Below are 27,813 nucleotides of genomic sequence, written 5' to 3'. Positions count from 1 at the left end.
TAGCATGAGTTGTCAGCACCCGGGGCAACGCAAGTAATTTGCGCCCCCTAACCCGGGGCAAGGCACGTAATTTGCGCCCCCCAACCCCTAACCTGCGAGTTGCCGCTGGCGCTGCCGCCCAAACGACGCCGCTTGCCTGGAGGAGGGGGGGTAGAGAGGCGAGGAAAATGCAACGGCCCAGCAGCTGCAGCAGCAGCGGCGGAGGCGGGGCTGTGAGGAGGGCACGCGTGAGACGCCACCTGACTCGGGCATTCCCTCCAATCGCCGCGCAGGCGCGCCAGGATCCAAGCACCACAGGCTTGTCACTGCATGTGTGTGTGTGTGTGTGCGCGCGCGCTCGTTACTGCATCGTCTGTATAGTATATCTATATCAGAATGCGCACTGTTGGTTCGTTCTTCCCTGTCGTCTGCCTCCAGGCTGTTTCCCATACAGCCTCGGTATGAATATGGTGATCTATATCCCCAGGCTGCCGAATGATATGTGAGGAGGGGCTGCCTGGCGCGTCCTCCGCGGCGAGCGCTGAGAGCCGCTGCCTGCCGGGCGCCTTCAGCCCGGACGCGCGCACAGCCTGCGCCCGAGGCTCTTCGGCGACTCCGGAGGCAGCGAGCGCCCCCCCCCCCCAGATGTTGCGCCCGGTGCGGCCTGCCCCCCTTGCACCCCCCACGCTACGCCACTGTCCAGGAGTACCCCCAAGCTATGCTGCCGCTCCTTCAGAGGGAGTGTAGCCCCGGCAAGAGCAGGCAATGATCACATCCAGGGAACCACCCACTAACAGCGCCTCTGTCTTAATCTGTATTGAGCTTCAGTTCATTGGCTCTCATTCAGCACATCCCCCGTCACAGCTGCAGATATAAAGGAGAAGTAGAGCTGTGTGTCATCCGCATGTTTTCAGATGTCACAACCTTCCAGAAAAGTGCTGCCAGGAAGCAGCACCTGTTAGCATGGTTGCTCCAAGTCAAATGTTCCTCCATGCTGTTGCTTCCATGAAAGTGGAAGTATGGGACATTTTGCACTGTCTGTTCTGGGCTGATATCCTACTTGCTTTTCTCTTCACTTATCTGGGGACCGTTAACATATGGTTTTTGTAACTTGAGACTCGTTTTGCAGAGCTTGGCATTTTGTTGTCACTGGAAGAGTGGGTGTGTTATAATACTTAAAAAGGTAAAGGACCCCTGACAGTTAAATCCAGTCACGAACGACTCTGGGGTTGCGGAGCTCATCTCGCTTTACTGGCCAAGGGAGCCGACGTTTGTCTGCAGATAGTTTTTCCGGATCATGTGGCCAGCAGACTAAGCCGCTTCTGGCAAAACCAGAGCAGCGCACGGAAACACTGTTTACCTTCCCGCCAGAGTGGTACCTATTTATCTACTTGCACTTTGACGTGCTTTCGAACTGCTAGGTTGGCAGGAGCAGGGACCGAGCAATGGGAGCTCACCCCATCACAGGGATTCAAACCACCGACCTTCTGACCGGCAAGCCCAAGGCTCAGTGGTTTACACCACAGCGCCATCCGTGTCCCTGTTACTAACGCTCACCAAATTTCATGGAATCACCATGCTATTTTTCTATCAGGAGATCTAAAGGCAAAAGGAACTGAAGAGTGGACTTCCTCTTCGCAGTTCTCTATTACAACAGTTTTCTCACTCAGTTCTTCAAAAAGCTCAAAGTCTGAGCAGCTGGAACTTGGCCACTGGCATGGAGTTGCTTTTTAAGTGCCTTCCAAACATTTGTTCACACACTTCTCAGTCTTTCCACTCTTCCCTCACTTTCCACTTGGCCGAGTGTTTTGTGGCTCGTTTTACCAATTATAATTCAGACCAAGATTATGAAAACTGTTCAAAACTAAAGCATAATTGGTGTTACACAGAGTCAACTTGTGCACCTGGTGATGGAAAGCAATCGCAACATTTTGGTTTGTTGTTGTTATTTTAAAAATCTACTGGTTTGGGGTTTTTTGTGTGTGTGTTTTTGCTGTGTGTGGGGTGGTTATTGGGTTGTTGTTTTTATTTTGATTATATATTTTGTGGTTTTATATTTTGATTTTGTTCTGTGAACTGCCCTGAGACCTCAGGATATAGGGCGGTATATAAATTCAATAAATTAATAATAATAATGTATGTTATAGTGTGTTGTGATGGGCTACAGGGACAAATGCAGATATTGAAAGAAGGCACATGGGGAATATCAACAATCGGGATTATTGCACCTTGTGTATATGTGCATTAAGAAATGTGACTACTATGATTCCTACTAAAATAATTTCGCAGGTAACATACCCCTCTAATCAGCAGTTAATTGTGTGCAATAAAATATGAATAAGCAAAACTAACATTACTAGTAATTGTGAACAGGATTGTTAGAAAATTTGTTTCCAAAGTTTATTTCAAAACAATGTTAAAACAATCTTTCTTCCCTTTAACACCAAGAGTATCATAAGAAGGAAGACTTTGGTCTGAGTAGCCCCACAATCTAAATTTTGTCAGTGAGAAGGTAAAAAATAGCAGATTGTGCAATTTTTCTGTGTTCCAGTTTGTCTGGTTGTTTTTCTATGATACAAATGTCTTTTACATGTTAAGGATTTCCACAGATGCAAATCATAACAACTTTAGTTTTATGTCAGCATAAACTGAACGTTTGCTTGATTTCAGTATATTTGTAAATCTAACCCATGCTCCTAGTGGGTGACTAAATACAATGTTCTTTGACATGCAAGCAGGTTAGTGCAGACAACCTACTTGGTATTCAAATCACACCCCTCTATAATGTTACGTTCATGTTTAGTCTCCAAAGCACGAATAATTCAAACATTAATGCAAAGGTCTTTTTCCTGTGCTCCTTGAATACCAAATCACTTCTGGAAGAATTGCAGTCACCTCTCCATCATGGAAAACAACAAGGTTTGCAATCACTTGACAGCCCGTTGGGCACTTAATAATTCTAGATGCTTTGCTCCTGATTGGTTTAAAGCACACTGGAAGCTCAAGCCATCTCTCTTTTATGTCTGAGGTATAACCTCTGTTTTCAGAAGGGTTTATATAGCCTCGTCTTATCTGACTTTGTTGTAGCGTTTGTGTTTTAGTAAATGGGAAGCAACCACTATTATGAGAGGAAGTATTGATTGGCAATAGATATATAACGATTGCCTGTTTCACTGACAATGATTACTTAGGAGTCCCACTGTGTTCAACTGAACTTTTTCCCAAGTAAGTGTGCATTGAAGCGCAGCCTTAGTGCTTCCCTAGACATTTGGGAAGACCCATTTTTAGTTTAAGAGCAACTTTGATTGTGTTGAAACAAATGACTTGAACTACCTTCTTTTCGTTTTTATTTCAAGGGCTCCTAAATCGCAAAGCGGGCTGACTCCAACTTTTTGTACTTTCCAAGACTGCATAACACATCTCTTTCTATCCTATATTTGTACTGGCCCATTGGCGAGGGACTGTGCATACCCCAGGGTGAGGGAAGCTTCATAACCAGGCAGGCAGGGTGAGGCAGGCAAGCAGAGCAGTGAGGAGATGTGTGGAAAGTCCTCACCCAGCTAACTGAATGCAGTGAAGGCAAACCGTTGTTTTAACAGTAGCACTTCTATGTTGCTTCTGGAGTTCACTGGATCAAACTGACTGAAAATGTTCTTGGGTTATAGGCACAAAATGAGATTGTTGGCAAGTTTAGTGGCCATTGGGAATGAACTGACACTTAAACCAGAATAATGTTGTTGTTGTTTAGTCGTTTAGTCGTGTCCGACTCTTCATGATTCCATGGACTAGAGCACGCCAGGCACTCCTGTCTTCCACGGCCTCCTGCAGTTTGGTCAAACTCATGCTGGTAGCTTCGAGAACACTGTCCAACCATCTCGTCCTCTTCTCGTCCCCTTCTCCTTGTGCCTTCCCTCTTTCCCAACATCAGGGTCTTCTCCAGGGAGTCTTCTCTTCTCGTGAGGTGGCCAAAATATTGGAGCCTCAGCTTCACGATCTGTCCTTCCAGTGAGCACTCAGGGCTGACTCCCTTCAGAACGGATAGGTTTGATCTTCTTGCAGTCCATGGGACTCTCAAGAGTCTCCTCCAGCACCAAAACCAGAATAATAATAATAATTTATTTCTACCCTGCCCACCTGGCTGGGTTTCCCCAGCCACTCTGGGCAGTTCCCGACAGAATATTAAAAACACAATAAAAGATCAAACATTAAAAACTTCCCTAAACAGGGCTGCCTCCAGATGTCTTCTAAAAGTCAGGTGGTTGTTTATTTCCTTGACATCTGATAGGAGGGTGTTCCACTACCAAGAAGGCGCTCTGCTTGGTTCCCTGTAACCTCACTTCTCGCAGGGAGGGAACCACCAGAAGGCCCTCGGAGCTGGACCTCAGTGTCTGGGCTGAACGATGGGGATGGAGATGCTCCTTCAGGTATACTGAGCCGAGGCTGTTTAGGGCTTTAAAGCTCAGCACCAACACTTTGAATTGTGCTTTGCATAGCAGCTTGCACACCCTCCAACAATTCCTCAGATGAAAATAGGGACATTTCTCTATCCCCTGCCCAACTGACCCTCTTCAACCCCCCATTTCCCCCCACCTCATCATTAGTTTTATGAATCTGTAGGTCATGCAGGCAAACAAAGCAGATGTGTAGGTGTTCCTTTGGGAGGGTCAGGATTTAGCCATGCAGATATATAGGCCTTAGGTACTGGTATTTCCTGAGGGCCACATATGAAAAGTGACAGGATAAGCTGTCTTCCTCCTTTCCTTTTCTTCTTTGCCAGGTCATTCCTACATCCAGATCTTTAAACCCCACTGAGCCTTTTGCACTGTTTCAGATATCTCAGATAAAATATCTGCGATCAAAATCTCAGAAATACATTCAAATGACCTTAAAACCAGTTTTGCAACTGTGATTTACATGGAGAGCTCGTTTTGCTAAATTAGATACGATAGCTGAGAGAGAACTGTGAAATAAATAGCATTTTCAGCAACTTTTACCAAAGAAAAAAGAATCAATAGATCTGAACACCATGGCAACAGAAGAGTATTTTGAGCCTGATAACTGACATCCATAATGGCATCAATCCCTTTGAAAGTCTTGTGGACTCTTGCCGCTTCTTTTTCCAGCTATCTGTCCAGTCTGTTTCTCATTAAGGTAAATAAAAATTGAGTACCCTGCTAGGGTTTTCAGAGATGCAATAACTTTTAGAAATGGCTTATTGGAGCATACTATGTGCTATGTCCACGACAAGGTGAGCTCCCATTGTTCGGTCCCTGCTCCTGCCAACCTAGCTGTTCGAAAGCACGTCAAAGTCCAAGCAGATAAATAGGTACCGATCCGGCGGGAAGGTAAACAGTGTTTCCGTGCGCTGCTCTGGTTTGCCAGAAGCGGCTTCGTCATGCTGATCACAAGACTCGGAAGCTGTACACCGGCTCCCTCGGCCAATAAAGTGAGATGAGCGCCACAACCCCAGAGTCGGCCACGACTGGACCTAATGGTCAGGGGTCCCTTTACCTTTACTTTTATGTTCTTCCTAGGGCAAGATAGGTTTTTAGAGGTACTGTACATTGAATCAATGTACTTATTTTAAAGGCAGTCTAGTTGGAAACTAACAACTGAGATGCTGAGGACTAATTTGAGCATGCCTGGTAGGGTTTTTTATTTTTATTTGAATGGTACACACACACACACACACACACACACACCACCTTTTGATAATCAACTTACCTCAAAAGTGGTTTGCTGTGCAAGATGGCGGGGGCAACAATTTGCAAAATACAAGTTCCTTGGGCATGCTGAAATCTATGTGCAGTTCTTTGCAGCCCACCGTAAGGCTCCAACCTGTAATCATTTCTAATGCCTGACATTAAAGTACATAAATAAGATTGCTGCATGAATCTGTGTAATTTCAGGTTCAAACGTCACAAAAGGTAAGAGACCTGGAAGGGCTCTCCTGTCTATCACTCCACCCCGGTAATTTGAGCACTGTATGAAAGGATCTGAAAGGGAAATCGTAGGAAAGTCCAATACAGTACAGCCTGTTTCTTTAACACAGCTGATTGAATTATTGCTGTTTCAAACTGAGATATAATGCTACTAAATTGCTGCCTTGGTTTTATGGCTCAACACCTTATGCCCATGAGGGGGAAATGGTGGTATGTAATGGCTAGTTATAGATATTTTTATTGCTCGCATAAGTCCCAAACTTCTAAATATAAAGACAAAAGGAGCTACCTTATGCTGAGTAAAACAAATGACTCATCTAAAAAAGCACTGGCTACTACACAGACTCCTAAGTCTTAGGCAGAGATTTCTTTATTTCTTTATAACCCTGTCATCTGAGATTCTCCAACTTGCAAAGCGGGTTGATACAGACAAAGAATGTGATGAGACTTCTTTTTGCCGAACTAGTTGAATGTACTTGTCACCAAATTATTTTGAGTTCCAAATACGTACTTCGAAAAGTTAGGACTCCCAAGTGAACATGTTTTGATGCCCTTTCTGAGAAACTACCCCACCAGAATAAGTGAGGTTTACAACTGTAACAGGTCAACATTTCAGTGAATCTGGGGCAGTTTAATTTTGATACCACCAAGGGAACTTTTCTTACCCGTGCATTATTTTTTGAGAAAGAAGATTTGAGGGGGCAAGCCAAACCCATGGTCAGCATTATCAGGGATTCATGGAGTGCATTAGCTACCACAACAGTGCTCACTAGCACAGGAGGGGTGGCCTAGCAGGAAAACAGGTCCAGCTTTGTGCAACATAACAGACACACCTAACTTAGGCAACCAAGGTCTTCCAAACTCAGACAATACAGGATCTCATTCACTTCGCAGCTGTACTGTCCAGAATTATTTTATGCTTCCTGTTACAATCTTTGGCCTGCCATAATACTGCCCCAGCCACTGCTTCACAGGGTGGCCTTGAAGAAGCAACTGATGATTTGCCTTATTTGCTGTGCAGATAGACAAATAAGCAACTAGATAGATGATAGATAGATAGATAGATAGATAGATAGATAGATAGATAGAGATCAGGGATAAGAAAGTCAGCACATCATTTGCTCATCTCTGCCTTTCACTTTGCCAGTTGTAAAATGAAAGTTACTATTCCTTGCTTTACAGAGTTTGGGAGGGCTGCAAAAATGTATAACACAAGAATGGGTGTTGGAATGGTAAATTTTCCTAAGCATCTTAACAAGCAAAAAGTAATGCTTTCTCTCCATTGTGTCCACTTCCGTGCTGTGCTGTGTGATTTTGCAGTTCTGAAAGCTCTTCTGGCAACTCCTTTATGATGCCTTGATGCATTAATTTTTCTTTTTTTAAAAAATAAATGACTGGTCTATCTCTGAACATGTTTACCCCTAAATAGATCCAATAAATTTTTATTCATTTCCCATACTTCATATATCGACCTTCTAATCGCATGGTTTAAAAAAACCTTTGTGTACTTTTACTTTGTCGTACCATAGGTACGAAGGCCACCCGTACCTATTATCGTGGCCCTCTAAGTCCAAGAGATCAGTGTTTTCTAATGTCATCCATATGGCAACGGAGAGGCCAAAGTTGCCATGAGCGCCAAGAAAAACAAACATGGAGTCCAGCACGCTTCCCCTTGCGCAGCTCTGCTGCCTGTCCGTGCTGATCCAAAGATCCTTCCTGCCTCTTGCCGGTAGCAGAGTAAACACAGCGGTGAAGCAATTGCAGCATGTGGGTAATAAATTCAGACACAAAGGCGTTCCTTATCTTGTTAGCCTTTAATCATGAAGTAAAACAGCTCTTAAATCTCTCCGGGCGACAACGCACACATCTTGCGTCCTCTCTCCGCAAAAGCGAAACCAGACTGACACACTTAGCGTCAAACCACTCCCTTAAGTGTTTCTAACCACGCCTCAGGAAAGAGACGTCACACTGAACTCCTTAACCCTGTGAGTTCTGAAACCAATAACACCCCCTCTCGTCACGAATCCTGAGGGAAACTGTGAACCCCTATTTACAGACCTCTTTGAGTTCAACTCACCTCCCATTGCCTTTTGCCTCCCACTGGCATCTATCCCAGGCAATTGTTGAATCCCTTCCACACTCCCAGAATCACACTGTGCGAAACCAACCCACGCACTGGTGACCTGAAACCTCTCAGGTGGAACCCCCTTTGTGGTCCGAGTTGACCGCCGGAGCACAACCTCGGGCGCTCCTCCTGACCCACTGGGGTCAGCAAGTGTGTCTCCCAGCACAGAGGACTCCCCCTCTGACTTGCTGCGTCTTCGGGCTTCCTGCACTTGGCTAACAGGAGATGAAGGCTTGCTCTTGGGTTCCCTCTTAACCTGTGGAGAAACCCACCCCTGTGCTTGACCATCATCAGCAACCTGGTCTTCAGCAACAGGCTCCGCCTCTGCCTCTCCTACCTCCCTTTCCTCCTCCCTTTCCTCCCCCTCAGAATCAGACAAGCATTCTGAGAGAAAATCAGAACCAACCTTAGGCCGTGACCAACCACCCTGCTCAAAGAACTCAGCATGCTTGCTGACCAGCAGCTTGGTCTGATCACCCTCTGCGTATGCAAACTTCCACCCATTTGTTGCAGGATCATACCCACAGAAGATCATGTCCTGGTACCTTGGACCACCCTCCTTCCGTTGCGCTGTTGGTATTGGCACTGAAGCCTTGGAACCAAACGAACGGAAGAAATGCACCTGTGGCTTCCTCTTGTGCAACAGAAAATACGGTGTGTCACCTACATCGTGATTGTAGGACCTGTTAAAAACAAAGCTGGCAAACTTCCAAGCTTCACTCCAAAAGCTCTGAGGCAGCCCAGAGTCACACAGCAAAACCCTGACAGCTTCAGCCAGTGCTTCACTCCTGTGCTCTGCCACGCCTCTCTCTTGAGGAGACTTTGCACCCGTCACCTGGTGACGAATTCCCTTTTCCTTGAAGAACTCCTTCAGAGCAGACCCAGTGAACTGTGACCCACGGTCACTCCTGAACTCTTGCACCTTGGTGGAGAACCGTAGTTCCACCTCCGCAACCCAATCTTGGATCAGTTGCGCCGCCTCCCTCTGCGTCCTGAGAGAGAAACACCATAAATTCTGAGAAAAATCATCTGCCACTGTCAGCAGATACCTGGCCCCACCCAGACTCTCACACTTCATTGGTCCTGTAAGGTCTGTGTGAACCAACTCAAAAGGTTTTGTGGTTACCCTCTTTACCCCGGGAAACCTGCACCTTTGAACCTTGCTGCATGCCCTGCACACTAGTGATCCCTCACATGGTGTGATTTTACAACCTTTGGTGCAGCCGGGCAACCTCTTAACATCTTCCAAACAAGCATGAGACATTCTCTTGTGCCATACATGAACACATGAATCATGGCTGGGAACACTAGCACACTGCGCCTTTGCTTTTCCTGCATTCCCACCACCCTCCAGAGGAGTTTCCAGAACAAAGAGATTGTTCTTGCATTCCACGTTGACAAGTTGTCTCCCCCCTCTGAAAATGGAACAGGTATCATTTTCAAAACAAATTTTGTACCCCTGCTTCGCAAGAGCAGGTATCGATAACAGGCAACACTTCATCCCTGGTACAATGAAACACTCCAGCTCCGCCTGCAAAACAGAAACATAGACATTTGCTGCATTAGAAACTGTCATTTTTGTGCCATCCGCTAATGTAACAGTAGTTCCAGTTGAAACAGCCCTGCAATTCCGCAGCCTCCCAGCAGATGGCGTTATAAGGTGATGACTCGCTCCTGAATCCAACACCCACTTCACATCTGTGTCCCTGCTGGAATTGTTTTTCAAAGTTGCCATGGCAGCAACACACGTCCCGCTGCCTCTGTCCTTGGCAGCATCCGAAACCGCAACTTCTTCCGTTGCTCTGAAGACTGGACTTATCTCAGAGTTCCCAGACAACTCTGCAGCCGTTATCTCCCTCTGCAGCAGATGGCTGACCTTGCAGCATTCAGCTCTGTCCTGTTTCCCAGGCTTCGACTCACGACGCAAACAACTCTTGGCAGCCTTTGGAAAAAGAGGCTTCTCTGAGCTTTTACTGCTCACCGCCCCCCCACTGCTCCCAGGGCTCCCAGGACGCTTTCCTGCACCCCCAGTGATGGGTAAAGGGCCCCCAGCAGCTTGCCTCTCTCCAAGCTCCTCACGCAGACTTGTTGCAGCACCTGCGCAGCTTTTAGACCCTGCAAAACCGGCAGCAACAGTCCCTTCGCCCCCCTCAGGGGTCCCACAGCCTTTCCCAGCTGTGCACCGGCTTCCACGAAGGTGGTAAGCGCCATCTTGCCTCTCCTGTTCCGATGCAGCCATCTCCCGGCCCTTGCTTCCGCCCCCAGCTTTGCACACTTCCTGGTGAGCTAGCCAAGCGACCGCAGGCTTCCGTGCATCCAGAACTACAGGCCTTAAATCAGCACTTACATTCTCAGCCAGAAAAGTAAGCACACGCTCCTCAGCTTCACGTTGGCTTGCAACCGCCCCAGCTGACGTAGACATCGGTTGGACCAATTCCCAGAGCTTGGCTCCGACTAGGGACAACTCTGCTAAATAACTCCACTCCAGCCACGTTTGGATTGTTAACTTCGCACATGGCAGCTTAAGCTCAAAGCCATGTTCCTGGGACTGAGCCATCTCCTCCTCCCCCGGGGTAAGCTTACTCACGACTGGTATCAGCTTCCTCCGGCCTTCGGCAGATCGGCTCCTCCTCCCAGCGAGCTCCTTCCAGCCTCAGAGAAACAGCTCCGGCTGGCCCCAGCAACTTTTCAGCTGGCTTCCCCCACACGTGGGACGTTCCTGCAATGCTTCAAAGCGTTGGCATACACCCATAACCTATGGCAACGGAGAGGCCAAAGTTGCCATGAGCGCCAAGAAAAACAAACATGGAGTCCAGCACGCTTCCCTTTGCGCAGCTCTGCTGCCTGTCCGTGCTGATCCAAAGATCCTTCCTGCCTCTTGCCGGTAGCAGAGTAAACACAGCGGTGAAGCAATTGCAGCATGTGGGTAATAAATTCAGACACAAAGGCGTTCCTTATCTTGTTAGCCTTTAATCATGAAGTAAAACAGCTCTTAAATCTCTCCGGGCGACAACGCACACATCTTGCGTCCTCTCTCCGCAAAAGCGAAACCAGACTGACACACTTAGCGTCAAACCACTCCCTTAAGTGTTTCTAACCACGCCTCAGGAAAGAGACGTCACACTGAACTCCTTAACCCTGTGAGTTCTGAAACCAATAACAATCCATTCCTTCTTTCAATGGCTGCGGCTCCGCCAGAAGTTCCCGGAAGCTCATTCTATATCTTCTACAATTATGTCCTCTGGAAGAGAATGAAAAAGAGACTGAATTAGCAGCCTCTCTCAACTAAGCCTGCCAAACAATACCCAAACCCAAGGGTTCAACCACCTCAGCTTTTGTAGTTGGAGTCAGTCAGGGCCCTGCCTACTGAGGCCTGCAAGGCACAGCAAATACAGCAAGAAGGCCTGGGAGGTCTTTCTCGGGCATGAACCATAACGCTACTAAGTGAAAAGTTCCCGGGGTGTGGAGATTTGTTTACCTTTTTCAGGTCCTGGCCTAATTCTGGACCGGTGTCGGGCTATTGCCTTCTGCAGGGGAAAGAGAAAGCTGGATCAGACACCTTTTGTGAAACTACAAAACCCACCATTGACAGGTGCAAGAGAGCCCACAAGCAGGCCCAAGCCAGAAAAGACTGGCCTCCCTAAGGCCCAATCCCTTGCCCCAGAGGACCTCCATGGGCCCTGCAGCCTCCTGGGCAGAGGTAGAAGGGCAGCACCGGGGAAGAGGGCAGGACATGCCTCTGGCATCATCCTGACACCCCAGAGACATTATTTGCATTAGGTGCTTTGGGAGCCTTTTAGAGGGTGGAGGTGGAAGTATTCAGAGTCTGCAGAACTGGGGGCAAAGACCACAGTCAGCAGGCAGAGGGTCTGGAGGATCCACTCCCTCTTTTGTTTCCTCCAGTACTAACCTCAAGGTCTGGGAAGGTCTGGAATAGCTTTCTCACAACTGCAACAAGAGAAGGACATGGGGACAGGTTAGTTCGTCCCTTTGCAGCTTCCAAGATTGTTGCAATAATCTTCTCCTTGATTCCCCTGCTTCTACACTCCTACTACAGGGGTGGCAAACCCCAGGCCTTGGGGGCCAATCTTGGCCTGCAGCCCCCGAATGTGGCTCACAAGGGAATGTGGCCCTCTAGTTGGCCACTGTCCCTAGCCCTGTCCTATCAGCTGCCTCAGCCTCCTGCCAGATCCAGCAGTCTGGCTCTTTTGACTTTTTTTCTTACTAGCTTCCACTCCCCCACAAATCCTATACCCTGAGCTGCCACCCTAACCTATTCCTTCCCTCTTTCTGCAGCTGAATGAACTGTACGACTGCATAACAGCCGCAAAGAGGCAGCCAAGAGCATTCAGGGCCTGGAGAGAAAGAAGGTACCAGCTCCTGCCATTCCAGGACCGAGAGAGCCTGGCTAACATAATTCATGCCCTGATTGCTTCAAGACTGGATTACTGCCATGCACTGTATGTGGGGCTTCCCTTGTGCATCACCTGGAAGCTGCAATTAGTGCAGGATGCTGCAGCGTGACTGCTGACAGGAGCAAGGCCTTGTCGACATACAATACCTACATTGTTTTACCTTGGAAACCGCTTCACTGACAACGTTTCAGTGTATGGCCAGTAAGTCCCATATAAAGGTAAAGGGACCTTTAACTTTAGGTCCAGTCGTGGCCGACTCTGGGGTTGCGACGCTCATCTCGCTTTATTGGCCGAAGGAGCCGGCGTATAGCTTCCGGGTCATGTGGCCAGCATGACTAAGCCGCTTCTGGCGAACCAGAGCAGCACACGGAAACGCCGTTTACCTTCCCGCCGGAGCGGTACCTATTTATCTACTTGCACTTTGACGTGCTTTCGAACTGCTAGGTTGGCAGGAGCAGCGAACGAGCAACGGGAGCTCACCCCGTTGCAGGGATTCGAACCGCCGACCTTCTGATCAGCAAATCCTAGGCTCTGTGGTTTAACCCACAGCGCCACCCGCATCCCATATACAAACCCCTTTAAGAGGTGACCCTGGAATCGCCACTGCGGGGGGTGTCACCACTTCAGCCCCCCCCCCATTTAGGGAAGATAGACTAACTGATTCTGCGGGCAGTGCAGCCGTCCCATGCAAGGACCGAGCTTGCAACCTTGGCATTATCAACACCATGTGATAATGAACCTACATGAATTGTTCTGGAGAGAAGGAAATGTAGCAAAGAATAGGATGGGGCCCCACAAACTTACCATTCTGTCCCGCGAAGGACAAGTCCACTGATCCTGCCTTCCTCCTGAATTTCTGGAATTGACCGCATTGCTGCTGCTGCCTCCACCTCCTATTAAAACAGTCCCTGCCTCCCTGCAGGGATGATTGGCAAATTTTTTTTTATTAAAATTAAAAATTAAAGCAATTAAAATCAGATCTTAAAAATCAAATAAATAAAATAACAGCCAAAATGAGAAAATCAAAATCAAAATAAGAAAAACCAAAACCTAAACCTAAACCAAAGCCTCTCCTAAATCTCCTTCTGCACTCCTACCTCTCTCTCTACCTCTCCTCACTAACCCACAATGGACAACTGTAGTTGGTGGCTTTTAAGTGAGAAGCAGGAGATGTCACAAAGGAGGGCAGGTCATTGTTCCCATGGCAACCCACCCACCTTGACCCTGGGCCAAACTCCCCCCCCCCATGTTTCTTCAGAACTCTGAAGCACCTGCTGTTCCATCTGCAGGTGAATCTTCTCTTTTGGAGTTCATGTTTTTATATCAGATCATTCTTCATTCAGCCCCATTAACAAAGGGAGACAATCCCAAAGTCCATTGAAATGCAGTAGAAGACTCCCAATTCTAGGGGTGTCCATAGCACAGGATTAGGCAATCTGCTTTGCATTATCATCATCCTCACAGATAATCCTGGACGACATCTCCAGGTGGGGCAGAGAATGTTCCCTGTCTGAAACCCGGTCAGTGTAGACGATGCTGAGGTGGATGGGTGGATTCTGGCCTCTGTAATGAAGCAATAGGCAAAGGGTCCTGAAGCAGAGCAAGTGGGGGGGGGGATCTGTCAGGGACTCTTCAGCTGTGATTCCTGTATTGCAGGGGGTTGGGCTAGATGACCTTTGGTGTGGCCCCCAGTTCCACGATTCTGTAATTCTAGGTTTGTACTGGGTCCTGTTATATTTATGCAGCCTTACTTTTCCTAATGCCTGTTTCAGTCCTTGGAGACCTAGTTCGTTCACCCTTCAAAAGCATGTCTTTAATGTGGTACCTCGTCGAAGGTGCACACCTCATTCCTGGCATCTGATACCCTGTGCACACTACAAACACATTTGTACTACAAACAACAGCAAACAAACAAACAAACAAACAAACAAACAAACAAACAGCAAACCACCAATCCTGCATTGAGCATATATAATTTTCATTAAATTTTCTGTTTTGCAATTTAGAATATTCATTTAAACAACCTTAAAATAGCAATGACTTCCCTTCTTTTCTTTCCATGGTTCATTTTACATAACATAAATCCCTGCATATTTTACATAAACTAAACCATTAAGTATTTTATTATTGCATCCATCAAAACTTATTTACACTGTTGAATTTATCTTAATCCTGCCAGCGTTTTCGGTTGTCCACAGTTATTTCCCATATATTCAATAAACGTTTTCCAATCTCCTCTAAACGTATGTTCTTCTTGTTCTCTTGTGTTCTCTTATTTTTGGGGATCTTCAAACAAAGCGTAAGTTGCCGCCACTCCTGGCTAGGTTGCCTGGTTAAACCATTTCTGTCTGGACAGCCCTTCACTTTGTGGCTGTTTCAGTCGCTAGCAGAATCCGTCAGTGGGCGTTTCTTAAACCTTTTCCAGCATAAAAGCTGTTTGACGCCAAGTCTCCTCCTACTCTCCCTGCGCGGAAGTCTTCTGCGCAGGGAGGGTGTGGGTAGCGGAGGACCCGTGCTCTCCCCGCTGGTGTCCAGCGAGGAGTCCTGGAGCCCTCTCGCCGATTCCCCCATCTGCCCCCCTTTATCCCTGGTGTTGCGCTGATTTCCTTCCCCAGCTGATGAGCTGCCTCTCTCCCTGCTGGGTCCCTCTCCAGCATCACTTGCGAGCCTTGCCTCCGCCTCTGGCTCCGATGTCAGTTCCCTGACAATAGGTGTTCCTTTGGGAGGGTCAGGATTTAGCCATGCAGATGTATAGGCCTGAGGTACTGGTATTTCCTGAGAGCCACATATGAGAAGTGACAGGATAAGCTGCCTTCCTCCTTTCCTTTTCTTCTTTGCCAGGTCATTCCTACATCCAGATCTTTAAATCCCACTGAGCCTTTTGCATTGTTTCAGATATTTCAGATAAAATATATGCGATCAAAATCTCAGAAATATGTTCAAATGACCTTAAAACCAGTTTTGCAAGTGTGATTTACATGGAGAGGCTGCAAGTGTGATTACCTTTGCAGGGATATGAATAAGAAATAAAAGAATAGAAAGAATAACAATTGGGCAATTTTGTGAGTTTTGTATGTGGAGTTATGATGGAACTGGAAATATTGAACTTGGCAATGTAAACCACTATCTGCAGAACTTAATATAAAGAAATTTGTGGCAGAGGTATCTGAGATAAAAATAGATTAAAAAGGGGGGCGAAAACTTAGAAGATCAATAGCAATCACTCAGGGTTTTTATGCTCAGTCGAGAAGAGGCTGGAGGAGCACAAGTATGAAAATATGGCTCTTAATATTCAATGAAAGGCCTGCGCATTTACTGAAGAATCTACAAGCATATGAACTTGACATCACTGACGAGTAGAAAATGAATTGCTGAGGGTGAAGTTTGCTGAGAGTATATTTATTATAATAACCTGTTGAAATGAATCTTTGCCTTGCTTAGAGTATAAAGATCCCGCCCCCCTTGGGAAGGCTAAACAGCAAGAAAGGCTCTTCTTTATCATTACAGCCAATTCAGCATTTTCAGAGTACATCATTGTAGAACCAGACCAGGGATGTGTTGCAATGTGTAGGGAACAGTGGCGTAGCGTGGGTTGTCAGCACCCGGGGCAAGGCAAGTAATTTGCGCCCCCTACCCTGTGGATTTGTGCCCCCTAACCCGTGGATTTGCGCCCCCTAACCCTAACCCCCAGATGTTGCGCCCAGTGCGGCCGGCCCCCCCTGCACCCCCCACGCTACGCCACTGGTAGGGAATGCTATCATTTGGGAGATTTTTTGCAGAGAGACACCCTAGAAGCACTTGCCTGTATCAGGAGATAAAATATGAATTGTCATGCAGTATAGAATAGTAGGGCAAATTTAACTGTACTGAATTTAACTGTATTGTAATAGATTGTTAAATAAAACAGCCAGTCTCGAAAGCATGGGCTTTTCAAAGCAGCAGCTATCATTCATCCCATTTAGAAGAAGAACAGTCCACCCAGCCCTGTGACTCTGATTGCAAATGATTAATACTGAAACCCAGTTCAGTACCTGTGATTTCTGAATGCATAAAGGGGTTCTCTAAAATGGCCCTGGCTAGTCCTGCCTCTAAGCCTGGATTTATGTGTTGGTCGCACCTCCTGGCTGGTGTGGAATTAGGGGCCTAAACATGTATAGGCATACAGACATCAATTGGGGGTTTATGTCCTCATGGAGGAAGCCCTTTAGAGTTTTGTTTCCTTTGAATGAGAGTGCACAGAAGACTTTTGGTAAATATTTGCAAGAGGGCTGGACCGACCATTAGGCAGATCAAAACAGCCATCTCAGGCAGCTGATTTTGGATGCCATGAAAAGGCAGCAAAATCAATAGCTATTCTTTGGTATGTCATCCACAACATCAGCTGCCCGTTCACCGGCTCATCTTCAAATGTGACATATGCATTCTACATGGAGCAAAAATGTCAGTGTCTGTGTGAAAAGGAAAAAGGGCACCAATCTGACATCAGAAATCACAATATTTAAAATCCAGTGGAGGGAATATCTGAACTTCCCGGGACGCTCTGTAACCGATCGTCTTGAACCAAGAAACTTCAAAAGGAGGCTGCAGTGTGAAGCCACTGAACAGTGATTCATGAAGAAGTTCTGGCCCTCCCATGAGGCAAGATGAAGCCCCACTTGAGCCACCGCCTCTGTCGCAAGCACAGAAGCAGGGCCACTTTCTGATGAGATCTGGCAAGATCTTGGGGAGCACAAGAAACCTCGTGATATTCTGTTTTTTTTAAAGTAATATTTAAGTTTCAAAAGGTACAAAGTAAGTAAGTTTCAAAAGGTACAAACAACAAAACAGAAAAACAAAGAAAAACACAAAAAAGAAAAAAAATAAGGTTCCACCTTTTAAATCTCATTTTCAGTAACTTCTTTTCACGACTTCCCCACACCTCCCCTTCTTGTATTCCAACTCCAATTATTTGTTCAACAAGTTTTTATCCTTAATGTCTTAACCATAATTTGTTAATATACTTCTTTGTAATAAATTTAACCCTTAGTTCATTATTGTATATACAGCAACTTTTAAATTATATACCTTAGTCATATGTAAAAAAGAAAGAAAGAAAGAAAGAAAGAAAGAAAGAAAGAAAGAAAGAAAGAAAGAAAGAAAGAAAGAAAGATACCTTTCCTAAGGTTGACCCTAATTCCCATCCACGAATTCCCCATTCTTATAATGATAAACAACATAAAATTCTTACACTGCAAAATAAAAATCAAGCCCCCTTTGGACTTCCAAACCCCACCCTTCTCTCCCCGGTTTCAATCCCAAACCATAGTCCATTAGTCCATCTTTTTAGCCTGGTGACCTTACGTCCGAGGCTCTCGAATCTCTCTCAGTCCCTTTCAGCCGGCTTCTTTGGAGGTCTCTTATGATTAACACCCAAACTCGAAGAGGTACTTTCTCAATACTGACCATGGTCCTTCCAGCCAGGCCTACTTGTTTAGAGGTGGAGCTCCAACTCTGTTTCTTAAATCCATATGTCCCTGATAGTCCAGCTTTCACTTTGGTCGAGCTTGAAGTCGTCTTGACAGGTCCCCGGCTCTCGTCCGTTCTCTGTAACTTTTCGGCCACCCCTCCTTTCTTCTCCTCCTGTTCAGCAGGTGTCTTTTCCTCCTCTTCAATCTTTAGTTTCTTTTCTTGTCCAGCTGCCTGTGTTTTGAGCATCAAGTTCTTTTCCAACTCAGTTGTCAAAGCTGCTTCAAGATCCTAGCTCACAGAGGATCACGCTAGCCAGCGGTCATTAAGTAAAAGTCTTTATTGAGTTACAGTTTCCATTCCCAAGCTGCTGCGTGCAACTCTATGTCTAATGGCTAGATCGGCGAAGCTCCATCTGAGTCTCCGCCCCTTGTGCACCAACTTAATATCCTAGCCCTGCTCCACCTTTTCCGCCTGACTGCTCTCCTCTGGGTCCCTCTGCCCCCCGGGGTCTCTTCCTTCCGGGATTCTTCTGACGCCGACCCCCCGGAACTCCCTGTCTCCTTGCGCCGGGCTTTAGGACCTGGCTCCCTTTCCTGGCTGCCTACTGCGTCACTTTCCTGTGCATTTGAACTTGGCGCGCGCGCCCAACCTTCCACTTTCCGTCTGACCGTTTCTTCGCTCCCCGATGGAGGTGTGGCCACTCCTGACTCGTGCCGTCCCCCCTGTTGCGAGCTGCCAGCGCTTGATCTCTGGCGCTCTTCCTCTTCCCTGCCCTCTGGCTGTGACGCTGGTCCCGATTTCCAACTGCTCTCCTCTGAGTCCCCTCTGGCTCTATCTTCCTGGGGTGTCCCCCTAGGCTCCCCCCTTGCCCTGACCACTGGTGCTCCTTTCTGTGAATCTTCTGATTCACTGGAAAGACTCGGAGATCTCGGGTCGTCGTCATCACTCATCTTTTCTTCTGCCTCCTCCCCCTCGCTCTCTGTTTCCTCCCTTGCCCTTGCCTCTGCTCCTGAACCCCTGACATCCATCCCCCCCTCGAAGCCCCCCGTTCCCCCTCCCCTCCTTCCGGTGCGGGAACTGGGTGCTGCTGTGTCAGAGGGACGAACGTCGGATACAGTTCGCTTCCCGTGGCGGGCCTCCATCTGAAGTCTCCCGGTTCTGCCTCCCTGCTCTCGTCGACGACGGTCACCTCCGCTTCCATCTCTGTGCCGCCGTGCTCGAAACCAGGGTCGTCCCCGAAAACGTCCATGTCCGTCTCTCCCTCACTTCCTCCTGGCGGCGTTGCTCGTCCTGGACCTTCCTGCCACTTCCTGCACCACTGCTCCTCTGGTCTATCGTCCCACCAATACGAGGGTTCTGAGGCAGATCCCGAGGGTGACCCCTCCGGGGAACGGGCATCTCGTATCAGGTCCTCGTCCGAGTCGAACCCCCGGAACGTGCTGGCAGAAAGCGTTGGCGTGAAAAGCCAGTCGTCGAAAAATTCTGCTGGCATTGGTCTATGTGGGAAGAGGGCATGAAACTCGTCTTTGAGCAGAGGTTCGTCCAAGGCGTAGCCCGGCACCCAGCTGTTCGCACTGGCCGGGGTGCCCTCCTTGGCGAGAAGGTATTCTACCCCTTCTTCCCCCCATCTGGAGTCCAAAATCTCCGTGACTTCGTTGATGCGTTCCTTCTGTGCCACTCTCGCGTGCCCGGTTCCTTCTCTGAGCGGACTCGGTGCCGTTCCGGGTTCCTGAAACCTGTGCGGTGCCTTGTAGGGGGTGAGCACCGATCTGTGGAACACCGGATGCATTCTGGAACCCTCCGAAAGCGCCAGCCTGAAAGCCACCGGGTTGACCTGCTCTTCGACTTGGTAGGGCCCCAGTTGCTTGTGCCCCAGCTTCTTCTTGGCCAACGACCTGGCCGGCACTGCGTGGGCTGCTAACCAGACCCAGTCTCCCACATGGATCTCTTCGCCAACCCTTCTGTGTTTGTCCGCTTGCACCTTGTATGCATGTTTGGCCAGCTCCAGGTGTCGCCGCAGCTGATCGTGGACCTCCTGCAACTCCGACGCGAACGCATCTGCTGTCTGCGGCTCCCCCTCCCCCATCCTTTCCAGTCCCGGGAAGGTTCTGGGGTGCCTCCCGTTGTTAGCGAAGAACGGCGTGACCCCCGTGGACACGTGCTTCGTGTTGTTGTAGGCAAACTCGGCGAGCGGCAGGTAATCCACCCACGTCGCAGGCTGTTGATTCGCATAACATCTCAGGTACTGCTGCATGATGGCATTGACCCGCTCCGCCTGCCCGTTGGTCTGCGGGTGTCTCGCCGACGCCAGGTTGATCTTGACGTTCAGGAAGCCCATCAGCTTCTGCCAGAAATTCGAGATGAACTGTCGCCCCCGGTCGGACAGAATAGACCGTGGCAGACCGTGAACCTTGAACACGTGGTCTATGAACAGTTTGGCGGTTTGCTCCGCCGTGGCCACCTTGGCACACGGAATGAAATGTGCCATCTTGGAGAACAAGTCCACCACCACCAGCACGGCCGTCTTGCCCCTCGAGCTGGGCAGATCCGTGACAAAGTCCAGGGCCACCCTCTCCCATGGTTCGACCGGAGTTTGCAGCGGTTCCAACAGTCCGGCCGGCGGTTTGTGCACCGGTTTGGCCCTCTGGCAGGTGTCACACCTCGCCACGTAGTCCGCGACCTCCCCTCTCATTCCGGGCCACCAGAAGTCTCTGGAGACTAATTCCACCGTCTTCTCCTTGCCAAAGTGCCCGGCAGTGGGCGCGTCGTGCAGCTGCTGCAGTACCTTGGCGCGAAGTTCGTCTCCCGGCACGTAGATGGCCCCTTTGCGAATGAGCAATCCATCTCTCAGCTGGAACTTGTCGGTCGCTGCCGTGCCCCTTTGCACCTCTGCCATCTTCGCTTGCGCGAAGGAGTCATCCTGCAGCGCTCACCGCACCGCCTCCAGGTCCACTGTTGCCGCAGCGCACGCCCACACTGTTGGTGCGAAGATGTGCATGGCGGCCGCTGGCTTGGCGTCCTCCAGATATTGTGGCTTACGAGAGAGAGCGTCCGCCATGATGTTGGTGTCCCCCGGGACATACTCTATTCGGAAGTTAAAGTTCGCAAAGAACTCAGCCCAACGTATCTGCCTTTGGTTCAGGAACTGTGCCGTGCGCCAGTGCTCCAGATTCTTGTGGTCCGTGCAGACCTGCACCGTGTGCTTGGCGCCGATCAGGAAGTGCCTCCATGCTTTGAATGCTGCATGAATGGCCAGCAACTCCCTGTCCCAGATGGTGTAGTTCTGTTCGGACTTGCTGAGCTTCCTGGAGTAAAACGCTCCCGGCCGCCAAACCCCCTGCGGGTCTTTCTGCAGCAGGACTGCTCCCACGGCTCTGTCCGAGGCGTCCGTCTCCACCCTCATCGGCCTGCTGGGGTCGACATGCAGCAGCTGCTCTTCCGACGCGAAGAGACGCTTGAGTGCCTGAAAGGACTGCTCCGCCTGCTCTGTCCAGATGAACTTCTTTTTCTTGGAGCTAAGCGTGTCCGTGATGGCCGCTGTCTGCATAGCGAAGCCTTTGATAAACTTGCGATAGAAGTTCGCGAAGCCGACAAACCGTTGGACCTCCTTCCGGTTGCGTGGGCTCTTCCAGTCCAACACCGCTCGAACCTTGGCGCTGTCCATGGCGAGCCCCTTGTCAGACAACTTGTAGCCCAGAAAATCCACCTCCGTCACGTCGAATTGGCACTTCTCCAGCTTGGCGTAGAGCCTATGCTGCTGTAGCCTGCTTAGCACTTCTTTGACGTGTCTGTCATGCTCCTGCTGCGATTCCGAAAAGATCAGGATGTCATCTAAGAAACAGACGCACGTCTTGTAGAGGAGCCCCGCCAACACGTGATGCATGAACGCTTGAAAAACGTGGGAGCCATTTTGCAATCCAAAAGGCATAACTCTATATTCGTAGGTGCCCAGCGGCGTGAACATGGCTGTCTTCCACTCATCCCCTTCCCGCATGCGAATGAGGTTGTACGCCCCTCGCAGGTCTAACTTGGTGAACACGCTGCCCTTCCGTACCTTTGCGAGGAGGTCGTCGATTCGGGGCATGGGGAAGTCCGATGGCTTGGTCACACTGTTTAAGATGCGATAGTCCACCACAAGTCTTTTTTGGGGCGTGTCCCGCTTCTTAACGAAGAATACAGGACTGCCCCCCGCTGCCTTGGACTCCCGGATGAAACCGCGCTCCAAATTATGATCTATGAACTCTTTGAGTTCCTGCAGTTCGTCCTCAGACATGGAATACAGCTTCCCTTTAGGCAGCGCCGCCCCCGGCAGCAGGTCAATTTTGCAGTCATATGGTCTGTGGGGGGTAGCCTGTCCGCCTCCTTCTCGCAGAAAACCTCCAAAAATTCTGCGTACTTGTGGGGAATCGCTTGCAGCGTGCCTAGCAGCAGCTGTGACTCCTCTTCCCCTCCTTCCTGCCGGGGAACGATGCAGTGTTCAGCACAAAAGGAAGAGCCGAAGGTCAGCTGCCTCTGGTACCAAGCCAGCGTTGGGCTGTGCTTGTCCAGCCAACTCATGCCCAATACAATGGGCGTGTCCGATAGTTGAGTGACGTTGAAGCTGATGATTTCCTTGTGATTCCCAAGGCGCATCACCATTGGTGGCGTCTGCTTCACCACTTGCCCCCCTAGCAGCTCCCTGCCATCCACCGTGACCACCTGCAGGGGCAGCGTGGCAGGCAGCAACTGTACAGCGTGCCGGTCGACAAAGTCCTGCCCTATAAAGTCCGCATTGCTTCCCGAGTCAATGGTGAGCGGCACGTCCATGGTGATTCCATTGGGCAGCTGGAGCGATGCGGTGAGCCTCACTACTGGTTTGGGCGGGAGGGGGTCCATGGGCTGTGAAATCTCCGGGGACTTCTTCACTGACACGTCTGGCTGGGCCCCATTGCCTCTTCCTCCAGCCAGACATCGTCGTTTCCCTGCTGTGGTCCTCCTTGTTGCGTTGCTGCAGTTACCATTGCTGAGGCTGCAGTGTGCTTGTGGAGCCTCCGGGGACACTCTTTCGCCATATGCCCTGGATCCTCGCAGATGTAACACTTCCTGTTCCCTCTAGGAGGCTTCGCTTTCACTGTTGTCGGTGCTAGGGCTCTGGCTGCTGATTGAGCCCTTGCACTTCCAACCTCCATAGGTTCCACTCCTCCTCCTGGCGGAGGCGTGGATTGCGCACGCGCTGCTTCTCTGGGAAGGAAGGAGGAGCCCCTGGCTGGTTCGCGCCCTCCACGCCCTTCGTCCCTGCTCCACGGACGTTCCTCCAGCCGCACCCCCACGGCTAGCGCCCTCTGAACGATCTCCTGCGTGGTCCGGGGTCTCTCCCCCCTTGCAATTTCATCTTTAACAGAGCCGTGCAATCCCTCCCAAAACAGGTCTCTTACAGGAGCCGAATCCCTGTCCCATTCCAGAGCACTGACCAAAGCGAAAAAGCGGGCATGATACTGCCTTACGCTGGCCCTCCCTTGTTTCAGTCCATGTATCTGCTGCCGAGCAAGATCCACGTCAATGCTTGATAAGAAACACCCATCCATCGCTTTAATAAAGGCATCCGCATTTTGGAGCGCCGGATCCCATGCAAATGGGACATGATGAACCCCACTTTCTCTTGCTCATCTCTAAAGTCTTTTTTCAGCAGTTCCAGTGCGCACATTACATCTGCTCTAAAGTTGGGGTACTGCTGCAGGTTCCCATCGAAGTGAGAGACCAGACCGCCTGTTCGTCTCGCCAACCCAATTCCCTCCTGTCTGGGTGTCAGTTGCCCGTGCTTCGTAAGCATGTCCAACCTGACCTGGAGATCCCTGCAGGCGGCAGCTGCCTCCTCCTCTCTCTTCCTGGATGCGAGAGCCTCGGCATTCAGTTGTGACACTGCTCTTCTGAGTTCCTCTATCTGCTGCTCAGCCGTCATGTTGTCTGCCGTTCGTGAGCTAGCTAGTAGGCACCTGCTTCTCTCCTCTCCTCGAGGCTGTAGATGCCCACAATTTGGGGACGGAGCTTACTGTCAAAGCTGCTTCAAGATCCTAGCTCACAGAGGATCACGCTAGCCAGCGGTCATTAAGTAAAAGTCTTTATTGAGTTACAGTTTCCATTCCCAAGCTGCTGCGTGCAACTCTACGTCTAATGGCTAGATCGGCGAAGCTCCGTCTGAGTCTCTGCCCCTTGTGCACCAACTTAATATCCTAGCCCTGCTCCACCTTTTCCGCCTGACTGCTCTCCTCTGGGTCCCTCTGCCCCCCGGGGTCTCTTCCTTCCGGGATTCTTCTGACGCCGACCCCCCGGAACTCCCTGTCTCCTTGCGCCGGGCTTTAGGACCTGGCTCCCTTTCCTGGCTGCCTACTGCGTCACTTTCCTGTGCATTTGAACTTGGCGCGCGCGCCCAACCTTCCACTTTCCGTCTGACCGTTTCTTCGCTCCCCGATGGAGGTGTGGCCACTCCTGACTCGTGCCGTCCCCCCTGTTGCGAGCTGCCAGCGCTTGATCTCTGGCGCTCTTCCTCTTCCCTGCCCTCTGGCTGTGACGCTGGTCCCGATTTCCAACTGCTCTCCTCTGAGTCCCCTCTGGCTCTATCTTCCTGGGGTGTCCCCCTAGGCTCCCCCCTTGCCCTGACCACTGGTGCTCCTTTCTGTGAATCTTCTGATTCACTGGAAAGACTCGGAGATCTCGGGTCGTCGTCATCACTCATCTTTTCTTCTGCCTCCTCCCCCTCGCTCTCTGTTTCCTCCCTTGCCCTTGCCTCTGCTCCTGAACCCCTGACATCAGTAGATATATTTTCTGTTGACTTCGGTTTTGGAGGACTTGTAGACAAAACATGGCCTTGCTCATACATCTTTCGCAGCTTTCCCATGAGAAAGACAAGGTCATCCAGATCAGCTCGTATTTTCCGACCTATTTCCATTCTTGTAATGTCCGTGAATCCCCTCTAGAGGGATTCTGGTTACTTAATATTCCTTTCACTTCCGATCCAAAAGTCAACTTTATTTGTAACAATCTTTCTTTACTTTCAATACTTTATAACAATATAACCGGCTAAAGTTAAAGCTTTCAGTTTTTTCCGACTTTGACAGCTAATTTGACAGCTGTCAAAAGTTTTCTGTAAATCCTCAGCAGGCTCTTTTCACGGGTTACTCCCGGTCTCGAGAAAGGTGGTACTTAATCTAAACAAATAGACTCTTGTCCTCCAGCACAATAACTTAGACTTTTAAATCCGTGGAATTAATAACTTTAATCCAATCAGGAAAGAAAAAACAGCTCTTCTCGCAACCTTAGTTGGCAGATCCTTGCTTTAAACTGTTTACAATGGGGGGGAGATGGACTTCCTCTTTTCACCTCCCCCGCTCGTACCAAATCCACAAACGAAATAATTTTAGTCCAACTTCCAAATTACTCACGGGTTGTTGTTCTTGATTTTAAGTCCGAATTTTAAAAGGAAGAAGTCAGCGCTCTCCGACAAATGGCATGCGGCTTCGCTCGGCAGGGGAAGCAGAAGACTCACAGCACCACGCCGCTCCCCGTCACCCATTCCGTAGCCTTTAAAAAGGCTCCTTCGCGGGTCGGGAGGGCGCTAACGGTGCCCGCCGAGTCACCATGTCCACGGGCATCCGCACCCGTGGTTTTTAAGGGTCCCCGCGTCGCCGGCACAGCAAGACCCGGCCCCTGTCGAGCAGATTCCCTCCGCCATTAGCCGATCGCGCTAACCCGGAAGTCCCGAAACCTCGTGATATTCTGAGAAACGGGCTTATGTTCCACAAAACAACTGTTTTGCGAATGACTACTGTTGATAACATAACTACCTGTACTTTTGATATTTCATGTCCCTCTATTCTCACTGTTTGCAATTTTCCCTCAGAAAAAACGATTTAAACATCTGAAGTGAACTGTAGTCCATGAAAGTTTATGCCACAATAAATGTATTAGTCTTTAAGCTGCCACAAAACTCTCCAACAGGCCAAAATGGTCACCCTTCTGGATATACTGGTAGTATTTTTCCTATGGGGTGAGGGGAGGGACAGATGCAGGAGGCATATTAATACAAACTGTATCAATCCTATTTGCTTTTCAGACTTGCCATTTGTTTCTCAAAGATACACCCTGCTCCCCTGCAGAGCGCTGGTTTCACACCCCAACTGTGCAAATGAACTACCATTCAATAAACTATATCCTGTCCATTGGCTCCCATTGAGAGAATTTCACCCAAGCATCTTTATTAGCAAGCAATCCGCTTTACAAAGGATGGCCTGTTAGCAGCTATCACACCATCTTTACAAGATGCAGCTTTGCAGCTCCAGCTGCAATAAACCATGTCTCTCTGGTATTGGTCTCTACAGCCACAGCAGGCGCTGTGACTCTCAAACGGTTTGACTTTACCCCCAATGATGCATTCTCTCATTGTCTCTTGAGACAGGCGGATGCTAACACCTTTCCCAGGATGTTCACTGCATATTTGTAGCCTGATATTAAGATGTCATTGCCTAGAAACAAGGCATAAACTATAAAGGAACACTAAACACTGAATATTACATTTCTTTTACAAGATCAGTTTCCATGGAAATGAAGGGTTTACCTCCCCCCCTTTCTCTCTGTAGTAGGGCTTGATTCAAGCAAGTATAACATAAACTTGCATTTTTAAAATAAGCAACACTTGGGAAGCAATGCCTAGCATTATAAGAGTGCTGACTTATCACATATGTATTATTCCTTTTTCTACACAGCTCAGGGAAGTGTGTGTCAGGTTTTGCCCAGCTGTACTTTTGGAACAAAACCATGAGATAGGTGAGGTTGAGTGTGATTGGTCCAAAGTCAGCTAATGGTTTTCATGACTGAGCATAAAAGCAAATCTCCCCAGCTCATGTCCAACAGACTGCCACACTGACCATTTTAACTTTGTGTGCATTGATTTTTTTTTGCCTGTCCTTCCACCAAAGAGTTCCTAGTTGCTGATATGGTTTCCCCATCCCTTGCATTTTATCTTTGCAACAACTATGAGAGGTGGGTTTAGCTGAAAAACCGCTTATTGCCCATTCCAGTGAACATTCACGGCTGAAGAAAACAAAATTAGGAGTTTATTTTCATAGTGGGGCTGTTTTGAGGGGGGAACCAACCTCCTTTTGTCAGCATCTTGAAATACCGGTGGAATCTACATGCATATAGAAACCGGTCTGAAAATGCTTTTTTTAAAAGCTTTTATTAAAAAATTGAATTTTCCATAAGGCTCACCATCACCATCTAGTGTCGCATTGTATATTGCACTTAAAACACACTTAAAAGTTTTATTTGCAGCTTTATAGCTGAGTCAATCTCCTTTGTTTAGGGTTCATTTTAGATGCTCACCTTTTTTTGCATTTTTTGTTCATGCCCACTTTGGCCACCTGGAATGTTGGCCAAAGGTGAATGCAGTCCTTGCACCCAAAAAAGCTAGCCACTCCTTTCCTACAGCACCTTTGGACTCACATAGTAGCTCTGGAAACTTGGTGCTCTTGATCCCAGAAGATTTTCTATAGCGATAATGCTGATCTTCCTAATTACCCGGTTCCATAGTTCGCACATCTTTCCAACTTCTACTTCTTGGTTGTGTCACAGCCATATCCCAGAGAAGTTACTCTGGCTCAAAATGTAAAATGAGCTCCTACTCTTGTATCATCTGCATTCAGCAAACCAGGACCCCACGGACAATTGCTTTGTTATTCAAGCTAGAAGTGGATATAGGTCCATTTCCTTGATTTGTTTCTTGCCAATATTTTACGTGATGATTATCTGCAGCCTAGATATGAAATCTCCATTCGTTCCCAGGTTTGTATGATGAAGGAGAAAGTTGAACCTCCATGTGGCTGGTGCTCAGAGGTGGGTGCAGTTCAGCTGAAATCAAGTTACAATTCCC

General features: G+C 48.8%; 1 long non-coding RNA gene across 3 annotated transcripts in view; it reads right to left on the bottom strand.

Annotated features, from left to right (window-relative positions):
* The window catches only part of LOC308596639, a 29,809-nt gene extending 15,174 nt beyond the window's left edge, over window positions 1-14,635 (bottom strand). For 2 of the 3 annotated variants that reach the window (XR_014012594.1, XR_014012595.1), the window contains exons 1-6: window positions 13,266-13,498; window positions 11,957-11,994; window positions 11,525-11,573; window positions 11,201-11,287; window positions 7,470-7,509; window positions 5,704-5,836 (exon numbers count right to left, since the gene is read on the bottom strand). This is a non-coding gene — a long non-coding RNA (uncharacterized lncRNA). The other variant, XR_014012593.1, reaches the window with a different exon arrangement.
* Between the last annotated feature and the right edge of the window lie 13,178 nt (window positions 14,636-27,813).

This window comes from Podarcis bocagei, assembly GCF_964188305.1.
Source record: "Podarcis bocagei genome assembly, chromosome: 10".
Lineage (NCBI taxonomy): Eukaryota > Metazoa > Chordata > Lepidosauria > Squamata > Lacertidae > Podarcis > Podarcis bocagei.
The sequence above is the reverse complement of the archived record's forward strand: the minus strand, read 5'-3'. Positions and strand labels throughout refer to the sequence as shown.